We start from the raw sequence: 27822 nt of genomic DNA, 5'->3' as shown, positions 1-27822 counted from the left end.
TCTTTGTGTCACGCTCCTCCTTCTCATGCCTACAAATGAGCTCCATGCTCTAGCCATCTCCACCCTTAAGTAAAGGTATTCCTGGTTTCAGTCTCTCGTGCCATCCTAGATCGAATACCAAAATGGAGACCCTCAATAAATCTCGTCACCTTTTTTGCCCTGGTGGGAATCAAGAAAGCTACATAGTAAGATAATTGAGTAAAGCTCATCTCATACTCAATAAAAGACACATGATCTTGCTGCAGGTGCTCAAACTTTCTAGGCAACTCATTCCTCCTAGTGAGTGAAATGAACTTACCCAAGAAGAGAGTCAACAATTGAGTGCAAGTGAGAGGATGTGAACCTGCTAGCCTACTCGGCTCATAAGCAATCTTGAGCATAAACTGTGTGATCACCATCAAAACGTGGATGATATAACTTCTTGAATTGATCCATCATCTTCGGCTCCTCCACAGTCGTAGCGGGACTAGCCTCTGGCCGTGGTGCAACTATAGGCTAAACTACCCCAACTGATGAAACTCCTGGAGTCTAAAAATTAATAGTGACCTGCTCCAGGGTATAACTAGCTGGGGTCTAGGCTCTCCCTCCAGCTTGTGAAGTAGCTAAGACCATATGTATCATCCTTGCATGTCACATGCTCCCAAAGAAACTAACAATCAGACCATAGTCTCCTAAAGCACTGGAGTAGCAATAAAGCCTTTAGAAACATGTGCTGGACCCGGCAGAGCAATCTGATCTAGGACCTAATCTACCTCTGGAGATGCAGGCAGCTCAACTAGATTATCTCTAGTACGACAATGAGCATCAATGGGTGCTCTACCTCGTGCGGGTTCCATTGTGTGTGTTTGGTCTAAGCTTCAGCTCTACCCCAACCCTCACCTTTCCAAGCTCTAACTTGGGATATTAGCTCTTGCTCAGTAGCTGCCGATGCATGTGTCCTCACCATCTACAAGAGAATAGAAGAGTAAAGGTTCAAACATCAATATGAAACAAGGTTGCATGATGATGAGAGAAAGAAATGCAAGTTTCCTTAATTTGTTGTATCCCTTCACAGATAAGTATAGATGTCTACCTACTGATTCGCATGACTCTACTAAACATGTCTATGACTCGTAGAACCCATGAATCTAGAGCTTTGATACCAACTTATCACGACCCAAAATCTCCCATGGCCACGATAGTAACTAACCCAACCCATTAGATGAACCAACACACACAAATAACCATTAAAAAAATAATGTATAAGTGCAGAAATAAGTCAAGCATCAACATCAAGTGTGAAATACTATATCAACCCCCAAGGACCAGTAGTACAAGTCATGAGCCGCTAAACGAAATACAACAGCCTCAAAATACAAAATACTATCTAGAACAAGAAATAATAGATAAGATAGAGAGAGGCTCCATAAGCTATAAATCCAAGCACAACAGCTCACCAAGAAGTCTCCAGCACGCTCCTACGCTCCCTCCTAAACATCGCCAGGACCAATGTCAGGATTTGTACAAAAATATATAGAAGTATAGTATAAGTACATAAAGATAATGTGTACTCAATAGGTATCAAATCTAAGCCCAATAAGGTAGAGAAAAGTTTTTAAGAAATGATACTCACTTTTTATAACCTGTTCAGTTCATAAGTATACACAATAATTGAGAAGTAACCAAGAAACAATGTACGAGAAAAACACAGTTAAAGTAGGAGATAATAAGCATGATTTCTCAGACAAAGTGATCAAAATAAAAAAATCAAGGGACCAGATCCGCATATATAGAATATATGCAATAATTAGAATTTATATGAATACTTCCAAATGAGTCTAGAATGTTTATGCATGATAATGACTCAAACTTTATAACAACAAGTACTTTTTGTGCCCCGATACTCCATATGTTGAACCTTGTGTATGCCAATAAGAAAGAAACGTGAGAGGGTGACTCATGAGGAATAAATTCATATTCACACGCTATATCCAAGAATAATAGATCAATAATCAATCATAAATAATCACCTCAATCCACACAAACAACTCGTATGCCATAAACATATCAATCTACATGGACAGCTCACATAACATAACCTCAGTCCATATAAGAGAACCATATACAGGGATACATGCATATGTAAAATAGATAAGAGTATCTATGGATAAGAGAGATAAACATGCAGGGTGTACGCATGTGTACAGTGTATGACTATGGCTACGACATATAATCCAACATTCAAATAGCCCATCATTTCTAGATAAGGTACCAAAACCCTATACATAAATTCTATCATGAATAATAAATGCTCAAGTAGTCCAACAAACAAATAAAGCATGTTTAGCACATGTGTCAAAACAAGGCATAAGGAAGCTTAAAATCTAGCCAAAACATGATATAACATGGGTGTCACACCTCCTATTTACTACCCAGAAGGGTATAAGGGAGTGTTTTCCAATTTAAGTGACAATCGAAACGGGATTATTCATATTAAATTCAGAGTCGCCACTTGAGATAATTTATGGTGTCCTAAGTCACCGGTTTAAAATCTCGAATCGAGGAAGTTTGACTCTTATTTATGGTCTGCGAACACAGAAATCCGGGTAAGGAATTCTGTTAACCCGAGAGAAGGTGTTAGGCATTCCCGGGTTCCGTGGTTTTAGCACGGTCTCTCAACTATTATTATTGGCCTAATTATCTGATTAACTACATATTTTAAACTTATTGTGCATTTTATTCCTCCTACCACTTTTAAAAATTCGCGATTATCATACAGCTAATTATTTGATTACACATTACGAATCATGTTACGGGAATCGTACCCATGATCTACAACATGTTTATTTTATTAATAAGATTAAATTGCGGTCGGGTCACATAAATGTACCCCCGGATTTGGAATTTACATATCATGACCATACCAGGGGAACCGTACTCATGTCCATGATAATTTATTATTAATTGCGCCTAAAGCAAGCTACAATATTTCATAAATTTGTTATCCTAAAAAAACCTTTGAGGTTATATAAATTAACAAGAACAAGGTTTTGATCTAGCTTGCTACTTCATTTCTTCAGTAACAAAACTTTTAGAAAGTGTTATTTTTAAACTTTCTTTCTAAATAACTAGCCAACAAAATCAGAATGAAGCAAAAGAACTTGTTTATTTAGTAAGAATCTAGATAACTAAAAAAATGATAATCACATTGTCATACCAATATTTTAAAATTACTCTTTAGATTCAAACTTCAAATATACTTTCCTGAGACATTCAACATGAACTAATTTCACACAGAACTTTCGGCAACCATTCATCAATTACTAGAAAGAGATTCTCAAATCGCAAACTAAGAAATCTTAAAATGAAAACCAATACGAGCACACAAACATATAGATAATTCCAAAATTGTACAGTAGGTCACTTAAATAAACTCAAATTAAACACTAAGCACATGTAATGTACCAATAAGAGTGAGTAAGAATAATAAAATCGGACCTTTATTGTTGCGCTTTCTTTAACGTATACAATGAGAGAAGCCTCCGATACAATGAACCAAAAAGCGAGCTAATGACCTGAACCTCGAACCGACGATTAAGCCTCGAACGGACATCGATGACCTCAAACCAACCTCGTCTTAAAACTGTTTTGCTTGAGTTTTCGAGAAGAGTAGCAGGCTGGTTTCTGGTGTGATGTCGTGAATGGGAAGAAGCAGAAGAAGCGACTGGGTTTATCCTCACCAGATTCTGGCAGTAAAGAGATGGCTCCAGCTGCTGCTGTCTCCGGTGAGTTCCAGGTGGTGTGAGAGGTGTGTGTAGCTGGGAGTTCTAAGTGTGTGTACTCTTCGGCTGGGGAATGGCTATAGCACAACTTCATTGGAGTCTAGGATTTTCCTTGTGTTCTCTAGGTTAGTCGAGGAAGAAGAAGAAAAGGCTGGGGGGGAGGGTCCTTGGTGTATTGCGGCTCAAGCTAAAGGATGAAGAAGATGAAGTTCTAGGGTTTTTTGAATGTGAAGGAGAAGAAAAACAAAAATCTGAAGGGGGTGACGAAGAAAACAATCTTCAAGGGGGGTCTCCTATGAAAGCGGCTGCTGATCCTTAGAGTGTATATGTCCTCCTTCTTTTAGGGATTCTAGGTTTATTTTATTTGTGTAGTGTGCTGATGGGTTAAGGTTTGGGCTTTTGGGTTAATGGGCTAAGAGATTAGCTTAATTGGGCTAAAAGCAAGACTAAATTAGTCCAAAAAATTGATTCTATTCCCTTCTCCTTTTTTGTATGTAAAAATAATATAGCAAACAAGATAAATTATTAAAAATACTACTTAATCTTACTTAAGAAAATAACTATTAAAATAACACTAACCATTAAAACAAATTTATTTTTGGTACTTTTGCAAGATTAAAAATGACTACAAAATATTAATGAAACTATTTTTTTGTAATTTTTATTTTTTGTGATAAAATAAAGTAAAAAGGGTCATAACTAGTTGAAATAACTATATTAGACCTAAACTAAGTATTTAAATGCTAAAATATGTAAAATCTTAGGGAGGGTCAAAAATTACATGTCTACAGCTGCCCCTCTTTGACTGGAAATATGAAGTATTTTCATACAAAGAACGACTAGACAAATTTTTTGACTCGACTCTTATTTAGAGAGACCAAAAAATAAAAGAAAGGAGAATGTCATTGAGTCCTAGTATTTGAGCTACCTACATATCCCTGGCTATAAAGGAATCAGGCCACGTGTAGTTCAGAAGTAGGAACAGTGATGGAGTATACTGAAGTGGAGAGCCGGTCGAGGTGTCGTTCCATCGAGGTTCAGGTCCGCAATCTGTTATTACATCAAAATCAAAAAAATTAAAAAGACTAACTAAGTCTGTCAACTATGAATTACAAGATTCCTATCTATAAGTCTTCTGAAGCTTGATCTTGAGTCTTGAATGGTTCTTCATGCAGACTTTAGATTTGAACCTTGATGGTTGCTAGCTGCAAGTTCTAGTTCATTCTTCTTCGGATCGAGAACAGACATGCAATGCTCGTGATTTCAGCGGTCATGTCTTGAACAGTTCACATCTTTCTCTAATTCTGCATTTTGGATTCACTTCTTTCTTCTCTCTTTTTTATTATTTTTTTTTAATTCTGGATTGTGACTAACTTCTGTTGATCATCTCGGACTGTTGACTCGCATTCTTCCCATGAGCTTCTACTACTTCTAACTTGAATTGAATTCTGAAATGACTTCCCTTGTTCTCCAGGTAGGCGCCTGATTGCCAAAACTTGAACTATATTTCCTTGTTCTCTATGTGGACGCCTAATTGACAAAACTTGAATTGTATTCCCTTGTTTTCTAGGTGGGCGCCTGATTACAAAACTTGAACTGTATTCCCTTGTTCTCCAGGTGGGCGCCTGATTGCCAAAACTTGAACTGTATTCTATTCCCTCCTCCTTTTTTGTATGTAAAAATAATATAGCAAACAAGATAAATTATTAAAAATACTACTTAATCTTACTTAAGAAAATAACTATTAAAATAACACTAACCATTAAAACAAATCTATTTTTGGTACTTTTGCAAGATTAAAAATGACTACAAAATATTAATGAAACTATTTTTTTGTAATTTTTATTTTTTGTGATAAAATAAAGTAAAAAGGGTCATAACTAGTTGAAATAACTATATTAGACCTAAAATGCTAAAATATGTAAAATCTTAGGGAGGGTCAAAAATTACATGTCTACAGCTGCCCCTCTTTGACTGGAAATATGAAGTATTTTCATACAAAGAACGACTAGACAAATTTTTTGACTCGACTCTTATTTAGAGAGACCAAAAACTAAAAGAAAGGAGAATGTCATTGAGTCCTAGTATCTGAGCTACCTACATATCCCTGGCTATAAAGGAATCAGGCCACGTGTAGTTCAGAAGTAGGAACAGTGATAGAGTATACTGAAGTGGAGAGCCGGTCGAGGTGCCGTTCCGTCGAGGTTCAGGTCCGCAATCTGTTATTACATCAAAATCAAAAAAATGAAAAAGACTAACTAAGTCTGTCAACTATGAATTACAAGATTCCTATCTATAAGTCTTCTGAAGCTTGATCTTGAGTCTTGAATGGTTCTTCATGCAGACTTTAGATTTGAACCTTGATGCTTGCTAGCTGCAGGTTCTAGTTCATTCTTCTTCGGATCGAGAACAGACATGCAATGCTCGTGATTTCAGCGATCATGTCTTGAGCAGTTCACATCTTTCTCTAATTCTGCATTTTGGATTCACTTCTTTCTTCTCTCTTTTTTATTATTTTTTTTAATTCTGGATTGTGACTAACTTCTGTTGATCATCTCGGACTGTTGACTCGCATTCTTCCCATGAGCTTCTACTACTTCTAACTTGAATTGAATTCTGAAATGACTTCCCTTGTTCTCCAGGTAGGCGCCTAATTGCCAAAACTTGAACTATATTTCCTTGTTCTCCATGTGGACGCCTAATTGACAAAACTTGAATTGTATTCCCTTGTTTTCTAGGTGGGCGCCTGATTACAAAACTTGAACTGTATTCCCTTGTTCTCCAGGTGGGCGCCTGATTGCCAAAACTTGAAATGTATTCTCTTGTTCTCCAGGTGGGCGCCTGATTATCAAAACTTGAACTGTTTTCCCTTGTTCTCCAGGTGGGCGCCTGATTGCCAAAACTTGAACTGTATTCCCTTCTTTTCCAGGTGAGTGCCTGATTGCCAAAACTTGAACTGTATTCCCTTGTTCTCCAGGTGGGCGCCTGATTTCCAAAACTTGAACTGTATTCCCATGTTCTCCAGGTGGGTGCATGATTGCCAAAATCTTGAAATGTATTCCCTTGTTTTCCAAGTGGGTGCCTAATTGCCAAAACTTGAACTGTATTCCCTTGTTCTCCAGGTGGGCACCTGATTGCCAAAACTTGAACTGTATTCCCCTCCAGGTGGGCGCCTGATTGCCAAAACTTGAACTGCATTCCCTTGTTCGCCCTGATTGCCAAAACCTGAACTGTATTCCCCTGTTCTCCAGGTGGGCGCCTGATTGCCAAAACTTGAACTGCCACCTGATTGTCGAAACTTGAACTGTATTCCCTTGTTCTCCAGGTGGGCACCTGATTGCCGAAACTTGAATTGTATTCCCTTGTTCTCCAGGTGGGCGCCTGATTACCAAAAACTTGAACTGTATTCCCTTATTATCCAGGTGGGTGCTTGATTGCCGAAACTTGAATTGTTTTCGCTTGTTCTCCAGGTAGGCGCCTGATTGCCAAAAATTTGAATTGTATTCCCTTGTTCTCCAAGTGGGTGCTTGATTGCCAAAACTTGAACTGTATTCCCTTGTTCTCCAGGTAGGCGCCTGATGCCAACACTTGAACAGTATTCCATTGTTCTCCAGGTGGGCGCCTGATTGCCAAAAACTTGAACTGTATTCCCTTGTTCTCCAAGTGGGCGCATGATTGCCAAAACTTGAATTGTATTCCCTTATTATCCATGTGGGCGCCTGATTGCCGAAACTTGAATTGTTTTCCCTTGTTCTCCAAGTGGGCGCCTGATGCCAAAAACTTGAACTGTATTCCCTTGTTCTCCAAGTGGGCGCTTGATTGTCGAAACTTGAACTGTAATTGTTCTCCAGGTGGGTGCTTGGTTGCCGAAACTTGAAATGTACTCCCTTGTTCTCCAGGTGAGCGCCTGATTGCCAAAACTTGAACTGTATTCCCTTGTTCTCCAAGTGGGCGCCTTATTGCTAAAACTTGAACTGTATTCCCTCATTTTCTAGGTGGGCGCCTGATTGCCAAAACTTGAATTGTATTCCTTTGTTCTCCAGGTGGGTGCCTGATTTCCAAAACTTGAATTGTATTCCCTTGTTAACCAGGTGGGTGCATGATTGCCAAAACTTGAACTGTATTCCCTTGTTCTCCAGGTGGGCGCCTAATTGCCAAAACTTGAACTGTATTCCCTTGTTCTCCAGGTAGGAACCTAATGCCAAAACTTGAGATGTATTCCCTTGTTTTCTAGGTGGGAGCCTGATTCCAAAACATGAAATGTATTCCCTTGTTTTCTAGGTGGGCGCCTGCCAAAACTTGAAATGTATTCCCTTGTTATCCAGGTGGGCGCCTGCCATTTGTAACTGACAAAATAAAAGAAATTTTTCTGCCCCAGTTTGGTACTGGGAACATCTGTGAGTGTTAATTGAATCCTATTATCAAAAGAGTTATAAGAACTCAAAAGCTAAATCTCATTATCCAGGAGGGCCCTGAAAATTAAAATTAAATCTCATCTTAAGAGTGAAAACTTCTGAGCTAAATTCAACTTCCTAAAGGTGAAACTTATGCTAAATCTCATTATTTAATGAAGCTCTTAAAACTAAGTCCTATTACCTAGGAGGGTCCTGAAAACTTGAAATTAAATCCCATTATCCAGGAGAGTCCTGAGAAGCCGAGAATGAACTTACATGAGCCATGCTCTCTTTCTGGAGGTTCTCTACAGAACGAACAAAATTCCTTGCCCCTGAACCATGTTTTTCCTCATGGAGGGTACCTGCAAATCAAATAAATTTTTCTTTCCCCTTATCAAACCGCCTTTTTGCTGACAAAATTTGGGCACAACACTTGAAAAAATTCAAACTTCCAAGCTTTGATTTGGACACAATTTTTATCCATGTTTCAAACAAAGAAAACTTGTGAGTTTATAAATATGGTGGTTGGTTTGTGGCCTTGGCCTTGAGGTCTATTGCTCCTTCACTTGCCATGATAACTTTGATTTCCACTTGGAAGACCTTGTTTGTTATTGGTTAACCACTTTCTCTATCAACCTTATCACAGAAAATACCTTTGATCCGTTCAAACCCAACACCCTCTATCTGTTGCATTGTTCATGAATTGACATATATCAATCCTTTGCATTTCACATAAATCCCAAAGCACATTGATTTTTACCAACTCAGTACGTTTGCTGTTCTTTCCTGACGTATGCCACTGGCCTTGGCCTTGGGGTCTATTGCTTCTTCACTTGTCATGATAACTTTGATTTCCACTTGGAAAACCTTGCTTGTTATTGGTTAACCACTTTCTCTGTCAACCTTATCACAGAAAATACCTTTGATCTGTTCAAACCCAACACCCTCTATCTGTTGCATTGTTCATGAATTGACATATACCGAACCTTTATATTTCACATAAATTCCAAAGCACGTTGATTGTTACCAATTCAGTGCGCATGTTGTTCTTTCCTGACTTATGCCACTTTGACGTGCTAGCCAGATCTCGTTTTGTGCAATCAGAAAGCTGGTGGCAAATTTTGAAGTCATTTCTCACTTGTTCTGACCATACAGACTCAGGAAGAGGAAGTAAACAAAACAAAAGGAACAAAATAAAGAATAATGGAAAGAGATGATTCCTAACAAGAAAACTACAAAGTAGAAACTTATCAGATGTGGATACCAACTCTAATGACCATGACATGTACCTTTGGATTAAGTGGCCTAATCTGTCAAGCAAGTCTGATGTTCAACTTTTGTTATACCCCTAAACCGTGAAACTGGGCTTCAATGCTCCGATTATCCAATCTGATTCATGATCCTTATTCGACTTGTAGTGCCCGAATGGTTTTCACCATCAAGCCTCTCTCATTTTGTTCTTTCTCACAACTTACCATCGCCTTATGGTGCCTATGAAGGTTTTCACCGATAAGACTCTCTCATTTTGATCTTTTTCTTTTTATTTCCTCTGATTCTGTGGATGACAAGGCATTGACCAGAGTAAAAACATCATATGCTCCCGGCATGTCTAACTCAGCACTCTCAAAGATTATCTGGGAGGTCTTTTTTGGACTGTAATATGACTTTTGGACAGGGTTAGAAAGAAAGGATATCATAAAGGCTCAAAATAACTAAGACAACGGGGTTAATTTATTTACAACTTTTGAAATCCATTCTAAAACTCTACCCCAATTTCTAAAACAAGGGAATTTGATTCTTTTTTTTTCTTTTACTTTTTGAGATGCAATTTTCTAAGAAAGATTTCCCCACTCTCGACTTCGTGGGATTATGAAATATTTTATTTGGTGCAACCGAACCATAAGGCTGCCTACGTATCTTGTGGTGACAAGAATCAGGTCGAACGTAGTTCACAAGACTACTTTTGTTACTATTTTTCTTTTTCTTTTTTTCTTTTTTTTTTCTTTTTTCTTCTTTTTTTTCTCTATTTTTCTCTTCTTCTTTTTTTGAATTTTCTTTTTGGAATGAACTTTCTAAAATAAACCTATGGTGCATGAACTTTTTTTTTCAAATGACTCTAACATGATTCCAAAAGAGTGGAGGTCAAAGAAATCAGTACAGGCTCAAAAGGGTATTTAAATGGTATAAGTGTTTGGGTAGCTGAAAGAGGGCCTCCCAATCCCTGAAAATGCCAAATACAACATATGCAACTTGAAATGAAAAAAGAAGAGCACACATAATATTTCTTTTATAGCGGCATTGATATCACTAATATGCTTTCCATTTTTTTAGTGCCTTGTCAAGTACAGAACTCTCATTGGGTGATTTCTTCTTCACGATGGGCGTCCTCCGTCTGTTTGGAGCAAAATCTCTTGGCTTTATCTTGTTACTTGAGATGCACTTGAACTCAAAGTTACTCGCTTCAAATTGTCAGGGATCCGCTCTTCTTTAACGAATTCTTTTCATCCTATTAACTTCCCAAATTATCTACCCCAGTTTCACATAGTTCGGGCTTTAAATGATCTCAAAATGTCCAAATCTGTACTTATTTCTCTCAAGTGTCCCTATCATCTTCAAAACGGCTTAATTGCTTCATGACTAAACTAACTGTTAAGGCCATGCCTAGAATTATGTGTGCATGTCATGTTACTAGAGCTAGCATAAAAAGAACTATAAAAAGAGAAGAGAACTAAACAAAAAAAATGATTAGAAATAACAGAAAACAGAAAATTGCACTAGACAGACAGTGACAGGGTTTGAACAATAAAACAAGCAAAATAAACTGGGGTTACAATCCTGAAGCAAACCTAGACAACACTAAACGAGTTACTACGACTAAACGAACTATGCAAAATAAAAGGATAGATGAGTTTGAGTCACAAGACAATATCCGAATCACAACCCTGAAATAACCCGGACAATAGAAATGACAACAAAATAAACCACCAGAACTCCTCCTTGACTAACCAAGAAGGGAGCGTCTTTCCAATTACCAAGCTCTACATCTTAACCACTGAGTTCCACATCAATATTACCAATATCATTACCAATTTAAATCACATTGACCTCAGCAAATAGCTTTTGGGTCACTTTTGCCAACTTGTTCTTAAGATCAACTTTGGAACGGAGACTGATAACACTGAAAACTTTGTGGCAAGTGGCCCTCCGAGGATCTTAGAAGAATTCTCATATTCCTTTTCAACACAAATCATACCCACCATATGTGTCTCATTATGAACAAGCGATGGACTTTGGCTAGTGTCTACTGCATCTGAATTTTGCACGATAATGTCACATGCATCAATAAGCTTCTGAATTGCTCTTTTCAGATGTCAACACTTTTCTGTGATGTGACCCGGGGAATTAGAGCAATATGCGCACCTTTGAGAGTAATCAAAATTCTTTGGAAGAGGGTTCGACATTTTTATCTGAATCGGCTTCAACATGTCCAATTGCCTCAACTTATGGAACAAACTGGCATATGATTCTCCAATAGGAGTGAAAGTCTTTTCTTTTTCCTGCTGTCTTTTCATTTTGTACTCCAGCCTCGGTTGGAACCTCCTACGGGTAGGAGGTTGACATGCTTGAGGAGGCGGGTACGATATTTATGGAGGTGGTGCAAGCCATTGCGGGTCTCGTGGGTGTGGAGCATATGGCTGCGCATTGTGGATAGAGTACTGGGAAGGTAAGGCATGACCTTGGTGATTTTGTGGAGGAAAGTAGCACTGGGAAGGATTATCTGGAGTACGAGGATATTCATGGGGTCGGTATTGAGGCTGAAAGCGTTTAGCAGAAATGCCCACTAGGTCCTGTCGTTGGCGAGACTCAGCAGCATCTTTTCTATCACTCGAAGAACTGACCCCAGCAACTTGTTCGTTCCATCTGAGCCAAAACTCCCTAAAACTTTCCTCGGGTTTCTGTTCCATCTGAGATAAGGAAGAGTGGTCTGGGATAATGTCTACATTGTACTGATAGTGCCGACCAAAATCTTGAGCCATGTCACCCCATGCATGCCACTTACTGACATCTTGACGAGTAAGCCACTCCAAGGCTTCCCCACTCAAACTCTCACTGAAATATGCCATCAACAATTCATCTTTCCCACAAACACTTCTCATTTCACTTCAATAACCCCTCAAATGGGCTACTGGATCTCCACGCCCATCATACAAATTAAACTTTGGCATCTTAAACCCTTTCAGCTTTCTGGATATCTCATCTTGCTCCACTGTCTTAGGAGGCTTTGCAGTCTCACCAGGAGGCTCAAAATGGGGAGCGTAAGAGTATGGACCCGAGACCTTGAAAATTGGTTCTGAAGCATAGTGTTGGGCATCGAGGATTTTGAACACAGTCTCGCTAGAGGATCGAAGAAAGGTAGCAAGTGATGAGCTACAAAAACATGAGTGGTCAAAGGAGCAGGATATGAGGTGGTTCTGGGGTTGGAGTGTGAAAAGGTTGTGGGGAGATATCCTGGACTTGTGACAGTGGCGGAATGGAGACAAGGCTTTCAGTGTAGTCAGTGGGAACTAATGGTGGAGGATGCCCACTAATCCAGGCTTGGTATATTTCGGCCATATGTCCTTTCAACCTCAAGACCTCTTCTTTTAACTCAGATTCTGATTCAACAACTCCCTTAGACGGATCAATAACCCTTATGTCCAAGTCTTTGCTAGCCATGGCTATCTTGATCTTTGATCTTGTGTTGTATGGATGGGTTACTTAAAAACCACAAACCAACCACCCTTCTGCTTAATGAAGATAACAAAAAGAATAAAATGGGGACATCCTGTTAGCATTAGGGCATTTAACAGCTAAAAATATCACATTTCGTGCAATACACCTATCAACAATTAATGGTTCTAGAATGACTTCTAGGGTCACAAGGTCACTTGGCATGATCCCAATTTTGTTCATTTCAACCTTTTCTTTTCTTTCTTTTCTAGCACTTCTTGGTTTGCTCATTTTTCTTCCTCTCTTTTTTAATTATCACCCTTTTCTCTCCTCTCATTTCTCACGTCCCACAACTTCAACCTCTTTTTTTTCTTTTCTCTTTTTTGTTGTTTTATTTTATTTTATAATTTTTTTTTGTTTCCTTATTTTTTCCTTTTCCTTTTAATAATAATAAAAAAATTCGATCGAACCCTATGCAGGTTGTCTACGTATCAGGACGCCGCATGAATCAGATCTTTGCATAGTTCGGGAAGATCGGGAATAAAGTAAACAAAATAGCGTTCTCATTTTCTTTTCTTTTTTTTCTTTTTTGTTTATTACCTTAATGACTACTCTTATGAAAAAAGAGAAATAAAAGAAACAATTTTTCTTTTTTTGGAATTTTATAGACTTAATGTTCTATAAGAAAATATAAAAGCAATTTTTTATTTTGAGTTCTAGATATTAATTCAATAAAAGAAAACCACCTCAAATAATTTTTTTTTATTCCTAGAATAAGTATTCTAAAGAAAACTTCTAACGGAAATATAAAAATGCAAAAATTCTTTTTTTGGATTTTTTTGACTTATAACACATTTTTCCAATACAAAATAGGAAATACGATAACAAAAGACTCGGCAAACTTAACTAGACTATGACAAATTCTAACATCACCTAAAAGACTCGACATTACTGTATAAAACTAGAAGGTAAAAGATGACATAAAAAGAACAACAGACTCAAGACATAATAACTAAAAAAAATCTCCTTAAGCAAACTCCTGAATGAGCGACCCTGACTGGATGGTCCTGGGGTGTCTGTCATGCTCAAACTCCGGTAAGTAAGTCCATACCTGTATGAGAAAATTAAGACCAAATAAAGTTAAACCTAGAACGCTATGTGAGACAATAACCCTTCCTGTTGGACACATGCAAGACATGATTGTGACTATTTCTCTAAAATTAACTTATGTGGCTAAAAGTGGCTAAAAATGTAAGATTTGACTAAGACCCCGCGAAGCCAAGAACCTAAAACTCACTAGGAAGACCGGACCCTATGTGGGCTGCCTACGTATCACACCCCGAAAGACGAGAATTAGGTATGCGTAGTTCGGGAAGATTGGATACATTTAAGAATAAAAAAAGACAACTAATTTAGAGAAAAAATATTTTTTTGTTTTTTTATCTTGAAAAATGATGAAACATGTAAACTCTTTTTGGATTTTCTTTTTTTGTCTTTTTCTTTAAAAAAAATGTGAAAGAAAAACGTAACTGGGCCCTGCTTGCTTTATTTTCATGCTTCACCCTCTTTTCTTTCTCATTTACCCTCAACCATCATTGGTCCACCAAATGACCCTTTTACCCTTGAAGAAATGCAACATGTAGTACATAGGATGTATCAGGATGGTCTTTTATTTTTGGTGTACACCTATCCTAGACGGACCCAACCCCTGTGTTGAGTCCCCAAAGTCAAATGCACATGATGCAATCAAGCGTTCCTACTAGGGATCCGGTAAAAGGCTATGTTATTCTAAGTTTAAAACCTGGGTGTATTGTTGTAGACCTGGCTTACCCGAGCGGACAACTCAAGCCGAAGGGGGGCAGCGTACCGATAACCAAAAGATCATCCGGCTTTGCAACTTGTCCGAACCTCGTTCTAAATTAGGATATGACACTAATAGAAAAGAAGTCATGCCAGCGTGCACTTCCCAGAAGATTAGAAGAGAAGGGTTTCGCAACAGTTTATATATAGTTCAAATAATATCAAAGCGGTAAAAAGCGGCATTTAGCACATTAGGCTCAAGCATAAAATCAGATAATAAATAAAAGCCAAATATAACAATTATTCTAAGCTCGAATTCTTGAACCCTGAACTAGAGATTCTGGGTTCTTGTCCCCAGCAGAGTCGCCAGAGCTGTCACACCTCCTTTTTACTACCTAGAAGGGTATAAGCGAGTTTTTTCCAATTTAAGTGACAATCAAAACGGGATTATTCATATTAAAATCGGAGTCGCCACTTGGGATAATTTATGGTGTCCCAAGTCACCGGTTTAAAATCCCGAATCGAGGAAGTTTGACTCTTATTTATGGTTTGCGACACAGAAATCCGGGTAAGAAATTTGTTAACCCGAGAGAATGTGTTAGGCATTCCCGGATTCCGTGATTTTAGCATGATCTCTCAACTATTATTATTGGCCTAATTATCTGATTAACTACATATTTTAAACCTATTGTGCATTTTATTCCTCCTACCGCTTTTAAAAATCCACGATTGTCATACAGCTAATTATTTGATTACACATTGTGAATCATGTCACGGGAACCGTACCCACGATCTACAACATATTTATTTTATTAATAAGATTAAATTGCGGCCGTGTCACATAAATGTACCCCCGGATTTGGAATTTACGTATCATGACCATACCACGGGAACCGTACCCATGGCCATGATAATTTATTATTAATTGCGCCTAAAGCAAGCTACAATATTTCATAAATTTGTTATCCTAAAAAAACGTTGAGCTTATATAAATTAACAAGAACAAGGTTTTGATCTAGCTTGGTACTTCATTCTTCAGTAACAAAACTTTCAGCAAGCGTTATTTTTTTAACTTTCTTTCTAAATAACTAGCCAATGAAATCAAAATGATGCAAAAGAACATGCTTATTTAGTAAGAATCTAGATAACTAAAAAAAATGATAATCACATTGTCATACCAATATTTTAAAATTACTCTTTAGATTCAAACTTCAAATACGCTTTCCTAAGACATTCAACATGAACTAATTTCACACAGAACTTTCGGCAACCATTCATCAATTACTAGAAAGAGATTCTCAAATCGCAAACTAAGAAATCTTAAAATGAAAACCAATACGAGCACACAAACATATAGATAATTCCAAATTGTACAGTAGATCACTTAAATAAACTCAAATTAAACACTAAGCACATGTAATGTATCAATAAGAGTGAGTAAGAATAATAAAATCGGACCTTTATTGCTGCGCTTTCTTTAACGTATACAATGAGAGAAGCCTCCGATACTACGAACCAAAAAGCGAGCTAATGACCTGAACTTTGAACCGGTGATTGAGCCTCGAACGGACATCGACGACCTCAAACCAACCTCGTCTTAAAACTGTTTCGCGAGATTTTTCGAGAAAAGTAGCATGTTGGTTTCTAGTGCACTGTCGTGAATGGGAAGAAGCAGAAGAAGCGACTGGGTTTATCCTCGCCGGATTTCGGCAGTAAAGAGATGGCTTTGTCTGCTGCTATCTCCGGCGAATTCCAGGTGGTGTGAGAGGTGTGTGTAGCTGGGAGTTCTAAGTGTTTGTGTTCTTCGACTGGGGAATGGTTGTAGCGCAGCTTCAATGGAGTCTAGGGTTTTCCTTATGTTCTCTAGGTTAGTCGAGGAAGAAGAAGCAAAGGTTGGGGGGTCCTTGGTGTATTTCTGCTGAAGCTGAAGGATGAACAAGATGAAGTTCTAGGGTTTTTTGAACGTGTAGGAGAAGAAAAACGAAAATTTGATGGGGGTGACGAAGAAGACGATCTTCAGGGGGGTCTCCTATGAAAACGGCTGCTGATCCTTAGAGTGTATATGTCCTCCTTTTTATTAGAGATTCTAGGTTTATTTTATTTGTGTAGTGTGTTGATGGGTTAAGGTTTGGGCTTTTGGGTTAATGGGCTAAGAGATTGGCTTAATTGGGCTAAAAGCAAGACTAAAAATGTCCAAAAAATTAATTTTATTCCCTCCTCCTTTTTTTGTATGTAAAAATAATAAAGCAAACAAGATAAACTATTTAAAATACTACTTAATCTTACTTAAGAAAATAACTATTAAAATAACACTAATCGTTAAAACAAATCTATTTTTGGTATTTTTTCAAGATTAAAAATGACTACAAAACATGAATGAAACTTTTTTTTTGTGATAAAATAAAGTAAAAGGTGTCATAACTAATTGAAATAACTATATTAGACCTAAACTAAGTATTTAAATGCTAAAATATGTAAAGTTTTGGGGAGGGTCGAAAATTACATGTCTACAATGAGTATCCGTGGATGCACTCATCACCTCGCATATACCTTACCTTTAAACACAGCATATACCAGATACGTCCATTTTAGGAAAAATTCCATCAAGTTGAAGTTTGCCAGGATACCTTCTTCATAGTAGGCTTTAACCTTCCAAAAACCCTTTTCCTCGATCCTCGGTCTCTAAAAGCCCAAATCCATCCAAAGAATACTCAACAAGGTCAAATAAAACTTTACGAATCAACTCCAAATGATAAAATGAATATTACGTACAAAATAAGGTTAAATAGCTATAAGCTAAAATTTCAGCAACTAGATGAGCTCGTCTAGGTCCCTGCATCGCATGCTGCCCCAGAGTTTGTCTCCTCCCTTCTGTGACCTGGTGCAGATCTGTTGGTTTTTCTCTTTGAAAGCACTTTTGAACACCCTGAAACTCACCCGAGACTTTGGGACTTTTCCAAGCTATCCCGAGTACTCCATATGCCCTATATGAACTTGTTCAAGGGCTCTTAACACATACAGAAACATAAAATCTAAAAATCAAGGTTCAAATCAAACTATAAACTCTCTTAAGTTGTTTAAGCTCTAACTTTCACAAGATATGTCCATATCACATCCGAGCCCCTTGGGTGATAAATTGAATATATGTACAAGTCAAAAATCATCATACGAACCTATTGGAACCTTCAATCAAGAATTTGAGCTTTTCTACCAAAGTATTAACTTTGGTCAACTTTTCTCAACTTATGGCTTCTAGTTAGAAACTAAGTATTCCCGAACTGCTCATACCCGAAAATCATAAAACACCAAATTAACCTATGAGAAATTTTTAATATGGGAATGAGGTTCTAGAACTCAAAACAATCAGTTAGGTCGTTGAAAGCATATCTCAGAAAAATACAATACAATGAGTGAGGAGCTAGCTTTTAGTGTTGGTGCTTACGAAGATGTACAAATGCCATAAGCACCAACACTACACAACCCAAAGCATGAGGAGACAAATTTGGGACTGCTAGTATAATCACCACTTCAGCAAGAGCTTGAGATGGTATTGTAAAATTAGTTATGCTAGAAGGTACTCGATTACTTAGATATGCTGCACAAACGAGTGCTTTTCCCTAATAATGTCACGACCCAAAATCCCAATAGTGATGGTGCCTAACCCGCTCACTAGGCAATACAACACTTATCAACAATTACAAAAGCAATTTTAAGTTATTAACATTGTCATGATATAAATAATAATGCAGAATAAGTCTCAAGTCAATATCATAATACATAAGTTTAAGGTGGAGTTCAAATACAACCACAATTGTCTCACAAATGCCCAAAATACGGTGTCACATTATTATAAGCATCTAACAAGAGTAAATAGTCTCAATTGAACTATAACATCTGTCTAGAAAGGAACAAATAGATAGAGATAGATAAGTAGGGAAAGGGGACTCCTGTGATGCGGATCGGATCAAGAAAAGCAGCTCACCACGGAGTCTCCAAATATACTCCTACTCATCTTGATGGGTGCCACCAGTACCTACCTCGAAAAAAGTATAAAAATATGCAGAAGTGTAGTATGAGTACAAAACAACGATACTCAGTAAATATTAAGTCTAGCCTTAAAGAAATGGTAGTGAGGGATCGATATAGACACCTACTAATAGCCCAAATATCAAATGAGTGCAGGAATTAGATACAAAATAAGACATGACATCATCAATCAAGCACAATAGGTGGAGATACAATAATTATGGAATTTAGGCATGTTTCTCAGAAAAGAGATCAAATAAGATGACAAATACCTCAATCTTCGCACAAAGGCGTAACGTATATCAATCAACCATGATATAAAAGATACTTCATGCGTCTAAGAAATACATATGCATGCTCAAAACCTCTCTCAACCCTCTCAACACAAATTCATGTTCCTCACACTAGCCATACGTCTAATCCAAGCACCAAATCTGAGTGTCTACGCTCGCAGGGCCCAAAGTAACATGGGTAATCACCTCATTCCGGAGAGACAAATCCATATCTAAGCGTCGATCATTTTCACAATCAATAACTAATAATCAATATCCATTTATGGTGTCCTTAGTGTCAAAGTTCTCTATTTTTCTCAAATATCTAAATCTCTAACCCATGCATATATAATATAATTAAGAAGCATTGGGACATACCAATAGAAGTATGGATAAAAGTTCATATGGATAAAAGGTGGCTATGGTTGATCATGTAATTCAATTATCACAATAATTCAATAAGTTATTATAATATTCATAAGTCTTATCATAATATTAAACATGAGTAAATTAATCAATGTAACCACTAAATTATGAATCAAATAAGATAAATATATGACTACAACTTAATTAGATAGCTCAACATGGGCAAAATAATCCTTTATGCGCAATTCAACAAGTCATAACCTTAAGCACGCTTCAAAATCATAATTTTGGGTCATCATGTAAACATTGAATCAATGAAACAAGGACAATAAATTTAAATTGTCCATACAAGGTATATACCATAAGCCTAACTCAATCTGGATATGGTCATAACTCGTATATATGTCGCACCTAAATCAAGCAACAAGAAGCAAATTGATCACATATGGGGAGAATTCCTTCTTACAAGGATAGACAAAAGACTTACCTCTTCTGGCTAGCTTCAATCAAGAATAACTGCCTTTCCTTTCAAATTCAACTGCAAACGACTCGAATCTAGTCAAATATTACTCAATAAAGCCAAACAAAGCTATAGAAATTGGCTCCAAATAATAAAACTTCAATCTTTAATCAAATTCCAAAAAGTCATTAAGTGGGTTAGGCGCCATCACGACCGTTGATGGTTTTGGGTCATGACAAATGCAATTTATCATAACATTTCAACAAGCTATTTCAATATTCATAAGTCAAATCATAATATTTAACATGAGTAAATTAAGCTATGTAACCACTAAGTCATGAATCAAATAAGACTAGTGTGTGACTAAGAGCTTAATAAGAAAGTTTAATATGTCAAAATAATTCTTTATACCCAATTAAACAAGTCATAACCTTAAACGTGCTTTTAAATCATAATTGTCACGACCCAAAATCTAACCATGTCGTGATGACACCTATCGTGATACTAGGCCAACCACTTATTTTCAAATACTGCATTTTTCAAATAAAAAAATAAGAAAAATCATAATTTTAATAGAAATCCAATAAGATAAAAATAGAAGTCAAAATCCAGCGGAAAGAAACAAAATCTCGACCTCGGGTGTCATTAAGTCGTGAGCCACAACTACTACATTTGTTCGAAATAACATGGCCAACACGGTCTGAGAATATTCAAATAAATATACTAAAGGAAGATAAGGAAAGGAGAAGGCGGAACTGCGGTCGCCAAGCAGCTACCTCGCAATCTCCAAAGGAAAGTCCACAATGATATGATCAGCAACCACTACCATAGCCCGAGATACCTGGATCTGCACACAAGGTGCAGGGGTAACGTGAGTACACCAACTCAATAAGTAACAAGTCCAAACTATGGACTGACGGTAGTGACGAACCAAACCTCAATCAGGCAGCAACATTTAATTGTATAGAAAAGTAGACATGCTTACAGTTCAAGTAAATTCTCAACAGTGATTAAACACGGTATGAACAATACAGAGTATAAAGCTCAGGAACTTTTAAGTACCAATGCACAGATAGTATGATCAATATTACGTATAATACTTCCACTCACAGTGCTTAACCACTCGGTACTGTATACGACCCATTCGGCCCAAGGAAGATCCATCCCGGAATATGTACATCACTGACTATAAGTCACCCAGTACCGAGGAAACAAGCCAATCCAGCCTCATGAAGAAGATCCATCTCCATACCAATACTTCAGACAAGATCCATTTCCAGGGAAGATCCATCCCTCAATATCATCAATTGTGCTCACTGGGGGTGTAAAGACTCCGGAGGGGCTTCTCTGAGCCCAAGCGCTATATCAATGCCAGCGAAGGCATGATTAATATCTTGTTGTGGCGTGCAGCCCGATCCTATACTGTTAATCAATATCTGGCTCTCGGCCTCACTTAGTCAATACTCTCCAGTCTCACATACAAGGGCTCAAAAATGTCATGATACTAGCCCGAACAATGATATGATATGTCAAATAGCAATAATCGAGCCTGAGGCATGATATAATATGCATGAACACGACTGAGTATAGAATAATTATGAAGAAAATGACATGATAGCAAGAAATGACCTCTCGAGTCTCAACAGTGTTGGCGTGAAGCCTTAACATGATAATTAGCATGATTTGCAGCTCATTAACTTAATCACATAGATACAACACAGATATCAGCAAGAAAGACTCACTAAGCGATTCTCTGGAATGATCTAGGCCGCATTTCTCATGGTGCACACCCACACGCCCGTCACTTGGAATTTGCATCAACTCAACAGTAATCATAGAACACATAGTTCGGGGTTTCGAACCCTCTGAACCAAGTTTGGAAGTGTTATTTACCTCAAGCCAAACTCTAGCCCGCGACGCCTTTCCTCTCGATTCGGCCTCCGAATGCCCCGAATCTAACCAAAATCAGAACCATAACATCAATATATGCTTAGGGAATAAAGCCCACGCGAAAATAATCAAATTACATCACAAATTACAAAATTGGTCAAACCCAACCCCCGGGCCCACATCTCGGATTTCGATAAAATTTACCAAACTAGAATCCTTACACTCTCACGAGTTTATACATACCAAGAATACCAAAATTCGACCACAAATGACCCCTCAAATCCCTAGATTAAGGTCTCCAATTTTCAAGCCCTAAACCCCCAATTTTTGGCTACTAATTTCCATAGATTTCAAGCTTAATAAGTCAAAAACCATCATAGAAACAAGTTTAAGGTCCAAAAATCTTACCTCCATGAAACCCTCTTGAATTCTCTCTTTAAATTGCTCCCCAAGCTCAAACCCGCATGAAAATGGTGAAAACCACTCAAAAATCGCGAAGGGCTAAATTTATATGTTTTGCCCCAGCTAAACCACTTCTGCAGTCAAAATCTCACACCTGCAGACCCACACCTGCGGACCCAAGTGCGCGTCTGCGGAATTCATTTAAAAGCCCAAGGACCGCACATGCGATCAAAATCCCGCACCTGCACTATCGCAGGTGCGCTCAATCATCCGCATCTGCGGTTACAGCTCCTCTCGCAAACATTCACATCTGCGGCCCTCCTTGCGCTTCTGCGGGCTTGCACCTGCGGTCCCCAAGCCGCAGGTGCGGTTATGACAGGAGCTTCAGCAACTTCAGCTGCAAATTTCCAACTCCAAACCTCCTGTCAACCATCCGAAATCACCCCGAGGCCCCCAGGACCTCAACCAAAGGTACGAACAAGTCATATACCACCATCCAAACTTATACCAATATTCAAAACACCTAAATCAACATCGAAACAACAAATCCACCACAGATTCAAGCCTAAGAACTCCAAAAACTTCTGAATTCCGCTTTCGATCAAAAAGTCTATCAAACCTCGTCCGAATGATCTGAAATTTTGCACACACATCCCATATTATACAACGGACCTACTGCAACTCCCGGAATTTATTCCGACCCCGATATCAAAATTTTCACTATCAACCGAAAAACACCAAAAATCTATTTTCGCCTATTTAAGCCTAAATCTACCACAAACCTCCAAATTACATTCCGATCATGCTCCTAAGTCCCAAATCACCTAACAAAGCTATCCGATGCAAGGTCTGGCTTCGCATTTGCGATAAGGCAGGCTTACTGTCAGGTTCATATTTGCGAGCTATTTCCTTGCATTTGCGAAGAATAGCTGGGCACCAAAGGTTAGCATTTGCGAACAAATTGTTCGCATTTGGGATTGGGACCGGGGGGAAGCTTGTTCGCATTTTCGATCAATTGGTTCGCATTTGCGATAAGGCCCAGTTCGTATTTGCGAACAAATCATCGCAAATGCGATGATAGCAAAAATGTGGGAACTTCGCATTTGCGAAGGAAATCTTACATTTGCGGGGTTCGCAGGTTGCAATTACGACATTTGCGCCTGGTCAAAAGCTGAGTTAGACGGGATTTTTCTCATTCTTTCAAATTTTCAAACCTAGAAAACCCTAGACGCAATTTTTCTAAAAGCTCTTCTTCCCTAATTCATTGATAAGTGATTCTAACCTACTTTCTTTCAATTTTTCAATGTCATAAGATTTCAACCTAAAATTTAGGATTTTCATGGTAGAAATTGGGGGTTTGGGTTGAATTAGAGATTTTTTGTAAAATTAGAATTTAGACCTCAAATTGAGGTTAGACTTCAAAACAAATTACATAATCGGGCTCGTAGGTGAATGGGTAATCGAGTTTTGGTCCGAATTTCGAGTTAGACCAAGTGAGCCTGGGAGTTGACTTTTGTTGCCTTTTCAATAATGACCTAAAATTGAACCTTTTTCATTCGTGGGTAATTCCTAAGGCTGATTTTGAATTGTTTGGTTGATAATTTGCTAGATTTGGTTGGTTCGGTTGTTCGAAAGGCAAAGCCATGGTTGAGCTTTAAATTGATTTTTGGAGCGAGGTAAGTGTCGTGGTTAACCTTGACTTGAGGGATTAGGACTTTTTTGCCTATTTGCTACATGTCTAAATGTTGGGTGAGTTATTGTTGGGTCAAATCATGTGGGTGGGACTTGTTTCTTGTAATTTATTTTTTTCTTAGATCATGATATCCATGGTTAGACTAGTTAATTATTAAATTGATTGTTCTTTCCACATTTATGAGCTATCTGTGATAATTGAGTATTGTTTCTAAAGTTGAGGTTGGTATTATGAAACCATTGTTGACATAAGACTTGATCTTGCTTATTCTATTTCTCTATTGTTATATGTTCATTGTTACATGGTAAGGGAGAGTGTTAAAGCACGAAGGGTGATGCCATGTCGTATTTGAGAGTTAAAGCACGAAGGGTGATGCCGTGCCATATCTACTGTTTCATGATGAAATTGAAAGTAAAAGCACGAAGGGTGATGTCGTGTCGTTCTTATCATTTTGTGGAGAGATTGAGAGTAAAAGAAATGAAGGGTGATGTCGTGTCATTATTATTGTTTCATGGGGAGGCTGAGAGTAAACACACGAAGGGTGATGTCGTGCAGTTTTTATTCATTATGTTTATATGTTTCATTGGCTGAAGTTTATTGATTGCTTCATGTTGTCACTTCCTATTGTAGTTACCGTACCTTGTACCCATTTTGCATGTCTCCTCCCAATAGTGCATGTTAATTCTTTATTGTTGTTATGTGGTAGGTATATCTTCGTTTGTACATGTTTAATTACATAAGTGTCCTATCATAGCCTCGTCACTACCTCGTCGAGGTAAGGCTCGACACTTACGGAGTACATTGGGTCGATTATACTCATACTACACTCTGCACTTCTTGTATATGTTTTTGTATTGGTCCCAGCTGTACGTGAGGTGCATCAGCTCAGATTAACATTTGGAGACTGGAGGTAGATCTGCTGGCATCCGTAGACCTTGAAGTCCCCTTTCTCATTCCCTATTTACTGTTTCTTTCATTCGAGACAGTTGTACTTATTTCAAATGCTATTTTTAGAAACTCTAGAAGTCGTGTACTTGTAACTTTAGATCCGGGTTGTACTAGATATTGAATTATTATGCTATTTCATACTTTATTTTGGACTTCATTTCTATTTAATTGGTTAAATTGTTCTAAGTGTTTAAAATTGGTAAAAAATTACTCTAATGTTGGCTTTCCTAGCAAGTGAAATGTTAGGCACCATCACGATCCCGTAGGTGAGAATTCTAGGTCGTAACAAAAAATCACCTCTTCTCGATCTCCAAAACTCAAAAATAGTAAAAATGAGTCAAAACATGACATACAAGATCTGTGAGGCTTTTTCGCATCTTCGGACACTTAGCCGCAGGTGCGAGCCCCGCATCTGCACTACATGTTGTGCATTAGTGCTACATGTTGTGCATCTGCAAGCCTCCAACCATAGAACCACCTTTGCATATGCGATCCAAAACTCCAAAGATGCGGAAACGTGGTTGCGATCAATACAACCACATGTGCGACCTCCCCAGGGTTGACTAACATTCACATTTGCGACCCATCTTCTGCATATGCGGTTTTGCAGGTGTGATCAGAACCTCCGCAGGTGCCTCCATCCCTAGGCTTGACCAACCTTCGCTTTTGCGCACTGCTTACCAGAGGTACAACCATCTCACATGCACTCCAACCACGCATATGTAGTGCATCCAGTATTAACAACACCAACAACCTGAATGTTGCTCAAAATGGTCCGAAACCACTTCAAAACTTACCCCGAACCTCCCAGACTCCCGTTCAATCATACTAACAAGTCTGGATACCTTTTCCAAACTTATCCTAAGACTAGAGACATAAAAAACAACAACAAAACCAACGATCGAAGATCAAAACCATTTATTAATTTTCCAGCTTTGCCAAATGCATCTGAATCATACTTAGACATTCCGAATCACAACCAAATTTTGCACATAAGTCTCATTCAACAAAATGAACCTACCTACAATTTTCAAAAAACACCAATTGAAACCTGATAACATTAAAGTCAAATATTGGTCAAACATAAGAACTATTAAATCCTCCAAATTGCCGACTTTCGGCAACCAGAGCCAAAACCTTCTAAGTACCTTCAAAATCAAATTCGAACATATTCCCAAGTCCAAAATTGTCATATGAACCTATAGGAACTCTCGAATCCTGATTTCAAAGCTGTTTATTTAAAAGTCAAACCTTGGTCAACTCTTATAACTTAAGCTTCCAAAAATAGAACTAAGTGTTCCAATCCACTTTCAAGCCATTCCGAAACCAAACCAACCATTCCCTGAAGTGATAAAATATCGAAAGACACCAAAGGAATCATCAAATAGGAGAATGAAGCTCTAATACTTAAAACGACCGGCTGGGTCATTACAAATAAGATAGTGGCATATGAGCTTCTATCAATAAAGCACGAACAACCTCTAACAAATATTTTTCGTGCGGCTAGCCCATTCTACTAGGTGTATTAGGACAAGTCATCTGATGAACAACTCCTTTTGCTTCCAAATATTACTGAAGTCTAAGACCAGTACACTCTTCCACATTCTCACTATGTAGAGCTTTTACTTGGTCATTATATTGAGAGAAAATAATTTTATGAAACTTTCAAAACAACAAATCTACTTTACTTTTGAATTTCATCAAGTACAACAAAGTCATTGTAGTACAATCATCTATAAAAGTAACAAACCAATGTGGCACACTTAAGCCTTAAGGTATTTACTTGGATGGACCCCAGACATTAGAATGTATAATCATAAAAGGAATTGAACTTCTATTCATTCTTGGTAAAAAATACACATTCTATTCAAGTTCACATACATCACTGCAGAAACTAGAAGCATCACTTTTTATAAATAACTTAGGAAATAGTTTCTAGCCAAAAGAATCATGTCTCAATCGTCTATGCCATAGCCAAATATCAGATTTCTTTTATTTGTCCTTAGAACTAGACAAACATATTGATATTGCTTCGCATAACTGATTCACACTTTGTGACTCCAAGTCCAAATAATACAACTTTCCTCGTATAGTACCATAAGCAATCGTATGCCTTGTTCGAATGTCCTTAAATACATAATATTCAGGCCAAAAGATCACAATACAAGATAGAATAGTGGTAATTTGAGAAACTAACAATAAATTATAATCCAATGATGGAACTACTAAGACAGAGTCTAAGTTCAAAGTAATAATAAAAGACAAGGATCCGTCCCTAGTGAAAGATGTCGAAGAACCACTAGCTATGGAAATATATTTGCTTGAATGCCCGTTCGATTTCTTATCGATTCCCAACCAGCTTTGAGAATAAATGACTCACTACGATTCTTTTTCCATATCCCCCTGTCCTCCTGATGAGATGTGAATATACCACTATTCCTGATATCATAAACCACTTTGTGAGGCAAAAATGCTTCGATATCATTGAAAAAGCAGTTTCCATGTGCGTCAAGCACATCTATGATTTTTTTTTGTGAGAAAAGTTTAAGGGATGAAACATATCTAGAATCAAACATCAATTGATACATAGTTCCGGAATCAATTCTCCATGTACTATTAAAAACAAGCACAAATGAATTTAAAGACTTACCATTATTGCCTCTCGTTGCTACCAACGTTGTGTACTGTCCAACATCATCTTCCTCATTATTTGTTTGTACAATTGTACTAGTGGAAGTCTTGCTTGTATTTCTTCGTCTTAAATCACGATTATGATCCCACCAGTTTAGGTATCCTAAAATTTTAAAATAATAATCATTTGTGTGCCCTGGTTGATCATAGTGAGTACACTTATATGAGGACATGTTGATGCCCTTAGACTTTACTCGATCTTATTCGGTTAATGCACTTACTTTTGGTATAGGTATGTTAAAGGTACATAACTAAAAGAAGCTAAGTCAAAATGGGAAGAAAAAAAAGGTCGAGGAAGTAAAAAATATAGGATATCTAAAGCTCTTAGTTGGCCAAAAATACAACACAAGTTGCTAAATTTTTTGGGGTCCACTGCCAATTGCTACGTCAGGAATGCGATCAAGCTTAA

General features: G+C 37.8%; 1 long non-coding RNA gene across 1 annotated transcript; it reads right to left on the bottom strand.

The window, feature by feature from the left end:
• Positions 1-1202: 1202 nt before the first annotated feature.
• On the bottom strand, positions 1203-4389 carry LOC107775350 (uncharacterized). Its single transcript, XR_001645730.2, has 2 exons — positions 3478-4389; positions 1203-1469 (listed from the first exon to the last, which is right to left on the bottom strand). It is a non-coding gene; the product is annotated as an uncharacterized LOC107775350 (long non-coding RNA).
• Between the last annotated feature and the right edge of the window lie 23433 nt (positions 4390-27822).

Source organism: Nicotiana tabacum, chromosome 8 (assembly GCF_000715075.1).
Source record: "Nicotiana tabacum cultivar K326 chromosome 8, ASM71507v2, whole genome shotgun sequence".
Taxonomy (NCBI): domain Eukaryota; kingdom Viridiplantae; phylum Streptophyta; class Magnoliopsida; order Solanales; family Solanaceae; genus Nicotiana; species Nicotiana tabacum.
The sequence above is the reverse complement of the archived record's forward strand: the minus strand, read 5'-3'. Positions and strand labels throughout refer to the sequence as shown.